Consider the following 12523-nt stretch of genomic DNA (forward strand, 5'->3'; position numbering starts at 1 on the left):
TTTACAACCTATGTCTCTTACAAAGGACTCATCTCTAAAATATACAGAGAACTGAGTCAAATTTATAAGAATACAAGTCATTCCCCAATTGATAAATGGTCAAAGGATATGAACAGGCAGTTTTCAGAGAAAGAAATTAAAGCTATCTATAAGCACATGAAGAAATGCTCTAATTCAGACAATAACTAACTGTATGATACTGGGTCAATTGCTTAATTTGTCTCAGCTTCAGTTTCTCAGTTTCAGTTTTCTCGTATGTGATATGGGGATAATAATAGCATCTGTCACCCAATGCTGTTTTAAAGATTAAACGAGATATGTGTAAACTACTAAGAATAGTATCTGACCTGCAGTAAATGCTAAATAATTTTTTGTTTATTCCCTTCCTTCCAACTATCCTAACTTCTTTCTCCTTCTTTCCACCTTCCCTCTTTTCCTTCTTTCCTTTCCTCTTCCCTCCTTCCTCCCCTCCCTCCTTTTCTCCTGTCCTTTCTTCTTCCATTATTTCTCCCATCCACCATTGCCCCTCTTTCCCTCCCTCTCCTCTTTCCTACTTCCTCCTCCTTCCCTCCTTCCCTCCCCCTCTCTCTCTTCCTCCTTCCCTCCCTCTTTCCATTTCTTCCTCCATTCCTTCTCTCCCCCATTCTTCCCTCATTTCCTACCTCCCTCCTTTCCTCTTTCCTTCCTTTTTCCTTCTTTCCTTTCTTCCCCTTCCTTCCTTCTTTCTTTTCTTCTTGTTACTTTAAGTGCCACAGTTTGAAGGAAAAAACCTTCAAACAATGGTTAGAAATATGAAGAAATAAGCTTAACTCTGTAGTATAGGGGGTCAGATTCGAAGTCTACCCCTTGGCTCTTACTACCTATCTGATCCTTCTAAAGTGATTTAATTTCTGTGGGCTTTAATTTCCTTACTGATAAAATGAGGCAGATTGAACTACATGAGTTTTGCCATTGCTTCCATCTCTTGGAGTGTGCGTGTGAAATATGTGTCCATACATGTACATGTATGTATACATTTGTGAAAATGGAACTTTGATCTCCTTAGAATAAATGATTTCTTGATTGCAGCAATTTCATTTCAATATTTTCCTTAAAAATACTACTCTAGTTTATAAATATTATATATACATATATTCATACATATACATATATACTTACATATATATATATATATACCATATATGATGGAAACATAAAATACACAATAAAAATCCATTTAATTAAGTAATTCATCCTGAAAGGCAGGCAGTTATAATTCAATGCAGGCTATCCCTTCTCATAAGTCATTGGTGAAAGATGCAGCACCTTTGAGCCACAACATCAGTAGTTTCCAAACTTTCTCTCTCATTCCTTCTCAAAAGTAAGATCCAAGATTAGAGCCCCATCATTCCCTTTTTCCTTCTTTTAGAAAAAGTAAGAAGTTAAATATTTATATTCCAGCTCATATTTGCACTTCTGAGTGCCTAGTGATTCTGTAGCTTTTTTTTTCTTTTTATTTCTGTTGTCTTGTTCCTTTTAACACTTCTTAGATTTCATCTCAGAATCATCATAAGAAAAACTTCATAGCAGTCAAGACTATATAATCCTCGAAATTACTGCCTGAGAAAATAATAAGTTCCTCTTCACTTGAAATCTTTTAAGTGATCATTTAATAATCACTTATTGGTCATTGTGTAGATAGGATTCTTGATCGGTTCTAAACCTCAGAGATCCCTTACAATGCTGCAATAGTGTGATTATATTATTTCTCTTTGTTTTTACACATACACGCACATCAGTAGTGTCAATGACTTGAAATCTCTTCATTGTAGAGATTCTCTCCTTATAATGTAGCCCTTAGGAGCAGCTAGGTTGCTCAGGAATAGAGCACCAGCCCTGAAGTCCTGAGGACCTGAGTTCAAATCTAATATCAGATATTTAACACTTACCAGGTGTGTGACCTTGGTCAAGTCACTTAACTCTGATTGCCCTGACTTCCCCCTCCAAAAAGACAAAAATAAATAAATTAATTAATTAATTAATACAGCCCTTCTTTAACATCTAGTCTTTTTTTGCCTTTTAGAGGGCAATTGGGGTTAAGTGACTTGCCCAAAGTCACACGGCTAGTTTTTGTGTTAAGTGTCTGAGGTCGGATCTAAACTCAGGTCCTCCTGACTCCAGGGCCACTGCTCTATTCACTGCACCACCTAGCCTCTCCTAAATCTAGTCTTAAAAATGTATCTGAAGCTAAGGGAGGTTAAGGCATTTGCTAATGGTAACATAGTTGGTGTGAGATTTTGGATTTGATCCCACAGCCTTCTGACTCCAAGTCTAGCATTCTATTCAGTATGTCTCACTTCCTTACATAGTAGAGACTGTCTCATAGCTTAATAAATGGTAGCTGAATATCATGAAACAATGAATGGATGGTGTCCTGTATGACCGCTTTGGTTATTTTCTTCAGTGTCCTATTACTTTCCTGGGAATCTTTTTTGCTCTTGTCTTGATACATTTCTCTTGAAGAGCTGGGCATGCATTATTAGCACAATCAAGTTTTTGTGTAGTAACAGAAGATAATGGTACTTTAGAAGAGGACTTCCAATTAATTCAGTCAGAGCCCTTCTGCCCCTGCACTGTCCATCATTGTCAAGCCACTCTCCTTTTCTAATGTGACCAGGAATAAGAACTAACACTTCCTACACCAGAGGAGCCTGTCAGATCTTTGTGCCTTGAAAGAATGATTCTGAGCGTATACTTCATAATGAGTATGACCTCATCCCTCATATCAGAAAATAATCTCTCCTTTGGAAATCAGATTTTCTTTCATTTTAAGCACAGATTTCCATTAATTTCTTCATTGAAAGAAATATCCCAAAGTCTTTAGAAATCATTTTAATAATTAAAACAACTGCTTTTTATTCTGAATAGTCTTTACCAAATGCCCCTCACCATGCCATTTTTCCAACCTGTTTCTAGTTCAGCAAGATTAGTGCTTCAATAAACCTGCACTCATGTCCATATTCCCAGTTACTATAGAGCACATTTATCATACTAGGCTCTGTTTAAATAAGGGAAGTAGATCTGTGCTTCTAGTTTCTCTGTATAAACCCTGTCACAGAAGGATGAGTGGGACTTCATGTTTAGCTTACACTTTAATCCTACCATTTTTCCTATTATATTATCTAGAGGAAAGAAACTCTTCTTCACTAAAAGATGAAAGGATTAAAGGTTTTGAGCTGGAAAGTAACTTGGACATCATATAGATCATTTAGTCCAACCCCCCAAATTTAAGGATGAAGAAATTGAAGCCCAATATGGTAAAGGACTTGCCCACACAACTGGTAAATGTCAAAGTGAAGATTCAGACCCCAAGAAATGGGTAACTCATTGTCCTTTCTTATTAAAGCCAGTATCCTGCATCTTTATCCATAGGGATTGGTAAAAGGCTAAGGCTGTCTACCAGGGTATTAAAAGCAGTTTACTGCTAAAGGATAAAATTTTTGGACCTTTTAAAACCTTTGGTTGTTAAGACCAGGATGGGTTTTCAGGCCTGAAGTGGTATTCAGGAGCCTGAGTTAAATGAATGCTAAAAAGGAAAATTAATATTGATAACCATGAATATTCAGAAGTCAAAGAACCAAGAAAACTCAAATAGTAGGTTGTTTACTCCCATGTACTAACTGTGATCAGCAAGCCAAGCCATATACAGGTTGAATGTAGATGTGGTTGGTCCTTTAATTAACATAATTAATTATGTTTTTTATTAAAAGGGAGAGGAATAGCAATGTGACATCTTTATTTTTGTACAATGAATTCCAGATAATCTGCCATTTCCCCACATTAGAAATATATTTCTTGCTTTGTCACCTAAAACTAAACTTTAAAATGGCATATATAGATGAAAAATAAAAGTAGAACACACACTAAGTTTATAGCAATTGTAAATTGCTCTAGACTTCTTTGGAATGAGGGGAGAAAGGTTGAGTCTCAGGAAATGATTATATAAATTGTTTTGCTTATAATTGACAATATTTTATTATTATTATTTTTACTCTCATGAATACACTCTACATGGCAATGCAAATGAAGTCTGGTATGCAGTAAATTAGAACAAACCTAAAAGGCAAGTAAAATTGCACTGGAAATAAAATAGCTGATGCAGTTACTATGGATTCAATAAACATCCAAATCAATTCAGCATTCAGTTATTGAGTGCCTACTAGCTCCCTTATAATCCTGATAAACATTCTGTGGATTAACAAATATTCTCATAGGCCTGGGTGGGGTCAGTGATCTTGTTATGCTCATAGTCTCTTTGTCCTGCCCACTTTACCTTGGTTTGGTGGTATTTTAAGTAATGTTCCTAAGGAAATGTGAGATGCATCTTGGGCCACTTTTTTCTTCTTTGGTGAGAGAGATCTCAAACATCAGCAAAGATTAAATTCATGACTCATGATAGTAATAAATACCTCATATTTAAGTCACACTTAATCTTTTGCTTAGTGCTTTGCTCATAACAACTCTGCCATATTACGTTTACCTATTTTACTGATACTACTTCGACCAGACTAGTTTAGGGACTCACAACTGGGAAGGAGTAGAGTCAGTCATGGGAACAAACACTTCTGACCTCACATTCAGCCCTCTATCCAGACAAGATCAAATTATGCTCTAGGAAACACACTATATTCAAATATTTGGGAAATAATTTCCTCTTTGTCTCTCATATTCTTTCATTCCCTCCTCTACCAGCACCGAACACCCCCTCCCACCATAGGTCTCTCTATCTGTGTGCATGCTTCTGTGTGTATGTTTCTTCTCTGTCTCTGTCTTTCTGGTTCTCTGTCTTTGTCTCTGTCTCTTCACATATAGATAGATAGATAGATGATAGATAGATGATAGATAGATAGATAGATAGATAGATAGATAGATAGATAGATATAGATATCTATAATTATTAATGATATATAGATTGATTTTCAAAAGACTGATCTATTAAGAAATTAACAATATGATGATGTCTCTGATCAGTTTTAAACAAATGCAAGGGATTAAAGAGAACATGGTAGAATGAGAGCTAAAGGACAACTTAGAGATCTTCAAGTCCAGTTTCCTCATTGTAGAGATGAGAATGAAAGGTTAAGTGACTTTGTCAAAGTATTACAGGTATTAAGGAACACAGCCATGATATGAACCAAGGTCTGATCCCTCTAGTTCTAGTGTTCTTTCCTATGATTTAAATAGTAGCCCCCAAAATCTATTAATTGAATTATTTCTCAAATATTTCTCAAATGAGTATTCCCAACTGGCATAAGAAAGGAATAAAATGAAAAAAAAAAGAAATGTCAGTGTTTCATTTCAAATAACATTTAAAAAATCAAATCCTTAACAATCTAACACAGATGAACTTCATGATTAAAATGAAATGTTTCTTACGTATAAACTGCTAGTACTGATGTCCATTATGGAAATAAACCGATGATGTGATTCATGATCTTCTATTAAACATCGAAACAATATTTTGAAATTTAAACACAAGCCTTGTATCTCAACTTGGAAGATGTGACACCAAATCTATTGGTCACTAGTGCAGGAAGGAACATTATTGATTAAGTTTTCTTTCTCTCAATTCAGAGTAGTTCAATTCCAAAATCATTAAGCACGTACCATATGCAAAGAACTGTGTTAGATACTGAGAATAAAATGGTACATATGAAAGAAACTATGTTCTCAAAGAGGTTAAGGACCAAACAGGCAAATATACAGATAACTTAAGAACCATGTTATAGAATATATTGTCATAAATACAAGAGCAAAGCAGGAGAAAAAGGAGATAAGGAACATAGAAATAGGAATAGGGCCATGGACAAAGACTAATATGGGAATAGAACCAAACTTTTAATTTTATTGTTATTGGGAACTTGTAGATGAAAAAACTTCTTTTTTAATTAATTTATTTTTCATTTTCAACATTCACTTCTGTAAGATTTTTAGTTCCAAATTTTCTCCCCATCTCTCCCCTTCCCTCACCCCAAGATGGCATGTAATTTGATATGGACTCTACATATACATTCATGTTGAACCTATTTTCACATTAGTAATGTTTTAAAGAGGAAGAAGAACCAATGGGAGAAACCATGAGAAAGAATAAACAAAAGAGAGGAAGACAGAGAGAGAGAGAGAGAGAGAGAGAGAGAGAGAGAGAGAGAGAGAGAAAGCGCAAATACTATGCTTTAAACTGCATTCAAACTCCATAGCTCTTTTATTCTGGATGTGGATAGCATTTTCCATCATGAGTCCTTTGGAGGTGTTTGGAGGTGGAGGATCCTTGCATTACTAAAAAGAGAAGTCTATCAAAGTTGCTCATCACACATTGTGGCTGTTACTGTGTACAATGATCTTCTGGTTCTGCTCACTTTACTTAGCATGAGTTCATGTAAGTCCAGGTTTTTCTGAAGTGTGCCTGCTCATCATTTCTTATAGCATGATATCACATTCATATACCACAACATGTTCAGCTATTTCGCAGCTGATGAACATTACCTCAATTTCCAATTCTTTGCCCACTACAAAAAAAAAATTGCTACAAATATTTTTGGTACATATGGGTCCTTTTCCCATTTGTATTATCTCTTTGGGATACAGCCTTAGAAGTGGTATTGCTGGGTCAAAGGGTATGCACATTTTTATAACCCTTTGATCAGGACTCCAAATTGCCTTCCAGAGTAGTAGATGAAGAAACTTCTACCAAGGTATGGACTTTCTATATAATTTATAATCTTTCTCAGTTTTTTAGAACACTGAGAGTTTAAATGACTTACTTATTCAAGGTCACACAGCCAGTGTATACCAGAGGCAGGATTGAAAGACATATCATCCTGGAACTGAAGTCATCTTTCTAGACACCATCTACAATACCTTTTTAGGGAAATTACTAAGAATTTTCAAGAGGGAAAATAGCATTCTACAGGGGGAATCAAGGAAGTACTTACAGAAAAATAGGGTATCTAACTAAGGACTCAATGGTTGTGGGGCATCCCAACAGACAAAAAAGGAAGAGATTCCTTTCCAGCAATGATAACTATGGTAAGCTGAGGATCAGGGATAAAAGAGTACTCTTAATAAGGACAGGATGAATAATCATCCATTTTTCCTGAAACATTAAAGAGGGATGAGAGTATGAAATAAGTCTGGACAGGTGGATTGAAGGCAGATTCTAATGGGTCTTGAATACCAGGATCAAAGTTTCATATTTGACATTTTAAGAAATGGTTAGCCACTAAAGGTATGTTGAGACCTAGAATTATTTTAGGGGTGTTTTAGGAAGATGAATCATTAGCATAAAGGAAGTATTAAAGTAGAGTTAAAATGGGAAATGGGAAGACTAGTTTGTAGTATGTAACAATGGCATAGCGTAAAAGAAATGAAGGCATGAACCAGGGTAGTTGTAATGGTTTAGAAAAGAAGAGGATGAATATGAAAGTGTTGCTAATATAAAATTCAAAATGTTTTGCAAATCATTAGCTATAGAGTTAGAGGTAAGAAGAATTTTGGTTATGATCATGGGTAAATATGAAAATAGTAATGCCTCCTATAGATAAGAAATGATGCCATCCACCAGAAAACAAGAGTAGGGAAAGTGGGAGTACAGGTCTTGGGGAATAAGATAAGGAAGTCAGGTTTTGTCATGTTGAATTTGAGGTTCAGTAGAACATTCTGGTGAAAATGTCTAGAAAACAGTTGGAGAAACAAGCCTAGAGTTCTGGGGGATCCCTGAAGGTGAAATTGCAAATTTTCCTGGAGCCCGTGAATTCAAAGATGGCTTCAGACATTTTTTTTTTTTAAGCAATCGGGGTTAAGTAACTTGCTCAAGGTTACATGGCCAGTTATTTCTGGGTGTGGTACTGAGTGTCTGAGCAACTCTCTGGCAGGGTTTGTGTGAGAATCAAATTAGAAAGTATTTGTAAACTACTTTACACAGTATAAGGACCATAGTAGGATCTATATAAATACTTATTCCTTTTCCCTTCCCCTTTATTCATTTGTAGAGATATAGAAGTGAAGTCATAGAAACAAAAAAAAAATTTCACGGGTAGGTGAGAAAATCAAGGTTAGGAGTGATGAGAGGGCTTACCAAAGGTCATTTCACTAATTACCATGAGAGTCAAGATTAAAGCATAGCTTTCCCCCTTTAAAATAAGTCCCTTAGCCCCTCTAGGTCTCAATTTCTTCATCTGCAAAATGAAGATGTTGGGCTACTTGGCTTCTGAGTTTCCTTTTGGTTTTAAATCTAAATATGATGATCATATAAACACCGAGTTGGATATTCTTTCCAATAAATCACCACAAATTCTTTTCATGGTTCTGACTTTCTGAGAATATTCTTCTTTTCTCTTTCCAAGTAAATATAGACAAATCCATGCAATCTCTTTTTATTTCTTTCCAAAACAACACTCTGTCAGTATACTCTAAACCAGGAGTGGGGAACCTGTGACTTCAAGGCCACATTTGGTCTTCTAGGTCCTTGGGTATGGCTTTTTGATTGAGTCCAAGTTTTAAAGAACAAATTCTTTTGTTAAGGGGATTTGTTCCATAAAATTTGAATTCAGTCAAAGGGAAGCACTTGATGACCTAGAGGACCACATATGGGGAACACACCCCTGCCCTAAAACTTGATTTTCACTACTGAGTTTCTGGTTTGCATTAAAAAATTTGTGTCTAAGGAGTCCCAACCTTGGAAGCAGAAGACATGGGTTAATAGTTTATTCTGATATGGCAGTTAGTTGTTTTTTACAGTCAATCAACCAATAAATCAGCAATTTATATCCAATGTATTTTATGTACAGGACTGTGCTAGGTGCAGCTGATATACAAAGCTTACATTCTAATGGAGGAGACAAGTAGACAGACAGACAGACAGATAGATAGATAGATAGATAGATAGATAGATAGATAGATAGATAGATAGATAGATAGATAGATTGATTGATAATCAAATAAAATTAAGAAATACAAATATATACAAAGTATGTAAATACAAGGTATTTAGAAAGGTGGTACTAGCAGTTAGGGCAAACAGGAGACACTATATCCAAAAGATGTTTCTTGAGCTGTGACTAAAGAAAAGGGAAACTATGAATTAGTGGCAAGGCAAGAGTAAATGGGAAATGTGGGATGACCAGAGAAAAGTGACACAGATAGGAAACAAAGTGAGTACCATTTGTAAAGAACAGAAAAAGGAAAACTGCCTGCATTGCTAAGGTCTAGAGAAAGAGTAATGTCCAATGAGTCTTGAGAGTTCAATGAAAGCACAGCTGTATATTTCTTTAAATGTAATCAACGGAGTTTATATTTTGATTCTAGGGGCAATAAGGATTCACTGCACTTGACTGAGTAGGGGAACCCTGTATTCAAATATGCTTTTAAAGAAAATTATACTGACAACAGTGGATGGACTGGAATGACTTGGAGGGTGGAGAGAGACAAGCCACTAAGAACAATTAGAGAGTGATACTTATTGTCATGCCAAATGTAGCAGTAGTCTACAAGAGAGGCAATAAGGGTCTAAACTAAGACATTAGCTGTGTAAGTGAAGAGAAGGGGTCAAAAGTGAAAGACAAGAAAGTAGAAAAGGGGAACAGCTAGGTGGCACAGTGAATAGGGCACTGGCCCTGCAGTGAGGAAGACCTGAGTTCAAATCTGTTCTCAGACACTTGACACACTTACTAGCTGTGTGACTTTGGGCAAGTCACTTAATCCCAATCACCCTCCAAAAGAAAAGAAAGTAGAAAAGGCATAACATGGCAGTAGATTTGATCTGAGGAGTAAAAGTGAGAAACTCAGGATAATACTAAGGCTCTATATCTAGAAGACTGGAAGGATGGTATCACTACCAACAGAAAAAAAGAAGTTTGGAAAGGGGGGAGGGGTTTGGAGGAAACGTGATGACTTCGATTTTAGATATGATAAGTTTAAGATATCTCTGAGACACCTAATTAAAAATACCCAATAAGCAATCTACAATGCTTAAGAGAGTGCCTAAAGTTGTAGAGATTAATAAAAGAGAATGTAGAAGGGAAAAGGACATTAATAAGTCATACCCTCTCAGAGATTGTTTATATGTGTGTATGCACATATATGCACTAATGCACATTTATATGAGTGTATACATGTATTTTTGAATTTATGTAAATGTATAATATAATATACATGTATATATATATGCATGTATGTGTCTATGGTATGTGTACATGTTGCTTAACTTACTGATTTCACAGGATTTTTATGACCAAAGTTCCTTATAAACCTAAAAGCATTGTATGAATATGAGAAGTTCTGCTCTGTTACTTTTCCCCTAGACCTCTGGATTCATTGGTGTAAGGAACTGCAAGTGAGCTCACTCCTTCTCACAATGTAGATCAATGTTCTTGTCTCTGGCAATTTTAGAAAGTTGCTTTTGGTCCTTAGAGTCTAAGTGAATTTCCCAGTGTCGTATCCACTACTTTTCAGTGATGAGACTTGAATTCAAGTCTTCTCAACTAGCTGTGTATCAATGATGCCATGCAGCTTTTCTATTATTATTGTTACACTGCATTAATTTTGAGAGATTCATCAATTCAGTCAGTGAGAATTAGAATAGCCTGTGCCACTGAATTATAAAAAAAGCTCCTATTCCAATATGCTGTGTCTTTATTAGAATGCCCTGTGCATCCTTCCCCTGACTAAATTAAATGGGATGCTGAACAGTGTCTTGTTCTGTACTCCATCTCACTCTGCAATAGCTTTGCAGAAAGACAAGGTATTGAATTTAAAAGAAGCTCAATCTCTCCTAAGCCACAAGAGCACATCTTGTAATGTCTATTAGTTTTGCAAACTCATGCCAGGAATAGTAGTTACTCGTTTTCTCAAGGATTTATTTGCATCACTTCATTAATTAGCAATTTTCTTTGTATCAAGTGGATTTAACTGGTTTAATAGACTAAAAATGGACCATTGGACTGTTCAATTTTAGTTATTTTTATATTTATTCATGAGAAGAAAATGCAGCATGAGCATTTGCTATGTGGAGGATACAATTAGGAATCCATAGACTTTTTTAATGAAAAGGAAGGAAACAAAAATTTTACTATATATGACAGACCTATCAATGCTTTCTTAGAATTCTTAGTGTAAGTGACCATCTGCATGTGCATACAATTTTCTTTTTTAGACTATTGGATCCTGGAAAGCAATATTTTACCTTCCAAAATGAATTCAGCATTTTTCTCCTTTTTATCCCAACTACTGACATCACATTGAGTGTTTTTATCATTCATGGTGATGGTTCTTTGGCACTCTGGCCTCACCATATCTCAATTTCCTATTTTGAATAACATTTTATCTCATTCCACTTCAGTCACCCAAAATTATGGTCATACTTTGTAACTTATCAGCACTTTTAACTGTTCTTCCTCTAAGATCATGAAAACTGATATTTTGTTTTCTGATAATAGCCAATTATCATTTGACCTTATGTAATTCTCTCATTTTAATTCATCGGTGTCCACCAATTTTTCAAACCCTCTCTCTTCTCCTATTCAATCAATTGCTGCCTAGCTTTGATCTCACATCTCATGGACAATGATGACTTGCTCTTTGACCACAGAGTGAGAACTTTATTTCCATTCATCTGTTGTCTGTATACAGATGGGTTTTCAGACCAATAAATTCAGCATAGCCAAAATCAATTCAAATTTCAAAGAGTACAAACAATGTGTCCATTCTCCTGAATGCTCTCATTTTCCATGTGATAATAATAACTAGTATTTACATGGGCCTTTAAGATTTTCCAAAGTGAGTCAATGAAAAAGAAAGTGGACAAAGGTGGCCTAGCAGTACCAACTCTCAAACATAGTTGACTCCAGTGATTTGTAGTATACTACAGTAACCATTAAAACAATCTTCTGCTGGATGAGATAAGGCAACTAGGTAGTACAGTGGATAGAGGGCCAAGCCTAGATTCCGGAAGACCTGAGCTCAAATCTGATCTCAGATACTACTAGCTTTATGACCCTGGGCAAGTCACTAAACACTATTTGAGTTTCCTCATCTGTAAAATGAACTGAATAAAATGTCAAATTATTCCAGTATTTTGACAAGAAAACACCAAAAATTGTTCAGAAAGAGTCAGACAAGATTGATGCTACCAAACAATTGGATAAGAAATAGAGTGGGAGGAGCACTGAAGATGGAAGAGTAGAAAAGGACCTCCCCCTGCTCCAGCTTCCACCCTCCCCAATCCATGTAAAAAGGGGACTCTAAACAAACTCTGGAGCTGTAGAACACACAAAAAAACACAGAGAAGCTAATCTCCCAATGAGGACAGTGCAGCAGGATGGCAGGTATTGGCCAGGGCAGCACTCTGAGAGCCTAGCCCAGGCCCATGCAGAGGCTTTAGTCCCATGGCGGGCCTGACCTGTGGCCGGAGGAACGCCAGATCAGCAGCAGCTGTGGCTGTTTCCAGAATTATCAACACGTAGATGCGAAGGACAAAGCCAGAGGTCAG

Source organism: Petaurus breviceps, unplaced genomic scaffold (genome assembly GCF_028583685.1).
Source record: "Petaurus breviceps papuanus isolate PSGF00001 unplaced genomic scaffold, PetGlider_PUasm1.0 90845, whole genome shotgun sequence".
Taxonomy (NCBI): Eukaryota; Metazoa; Chordata; class Mammalia; order Diprotodontia; family Petauridae; genus Petaurus; species Petaurus breviceps.